Here is a 1,048-nt window from a genome sequence, read left to right on the forward strand (position 1 = left end):
TGCAGCAATTTTAATGGCCAGTAGTGTATTTCAATTATTGACATTGAAAGATCATAGTTTTATGTAAAAGCGAGATGTTGTTGTTGTTGTGGTCTTCAGTCCTGAGACTGGTTTGATGCAGCTCTCCATGCTAATCTATCCTGTGCAAGCTCCTTCATCTCCCAGTACCTACTGCAACCTACATCTTTCTTAATCTGCTTTGCGTATTCATCTTGGTCTCCCTCTACAATTTTTACCCTCCACGCTGCCCTCCAATGCTAAATTTGTGATCCATTGATGCCTCAGAACATGTCCTACCAACCGATCCCTTCTTCTAGTCAAGTAGTGCCACAAACTTCTCTCCAATCATATTCAATACCTCCTCATTAGTTACGTGATCTACCCACCTGATCTTCAATATTCTTCTGTAGCACCACATTTCGAAAGCTTCTATTCTCTTCTTGTCCAAACTATTTATCGTCCATGTTTCTCTTCCATACATGGCTACACTCCATACAAATACTTTCAAAAACGACTTCCTGACACTTAAATCTATACTCGATGTTAACAAACTTCTCTTCTTCAGAAACGCTTTCCTTGCCATTGTCCGTCTACATTTTATATCCTCTTTACTTAGACCGTCATCATTTATTTTGCTCCCCAAATAGCAAAACTCCTTTACTACTTTAAGTGTCTCATTTCCTAATCTAATTCCCTCAGCATCACCCGACTTAATTCGACTACATTCCATTATCCTTGTTTTGCTTTTGTTGATGTTCATCTTATATCATCCTTTCAAGACACTGTCCATTCCGTTCAACTGCTCTTCCAAGTCCTTTTCTGTCTCTGACAGAATAACAATGTCATCGGCGAACCTCAAAGTTTTTATTTCTTCTCCCTGTATTTTAATACCTACTCCAAATTTTTCTTTTGTTTCCTTTACTGCTTGCTCAATATACAGATTGAATAACATGGGGGAGAGGCTACAACCCTGTCTCACTCCCTTCCCAACCACTGCTTTCCTTTCATGCCCCTCGACTCTTATAACTGCCATCTGGTTTCTGTACAA

Source organism: Schistocerca nitens, chromosome 1, assembly GCF_023898315.1.
Source record: "Schistocerca nitens isolate TAMUIC-IGC-003100 chromosome 1, iqSchNite1.1, whole genome shotgun sequence".
In the NCBI taxonomy this organism is placed as follows: domain Eukaryota; kingdom Metazoa; phylum Arthropoda; class Insecta; order Orthoptera; family Acrididae; genus Schistocerca; species Schistocerca nitens.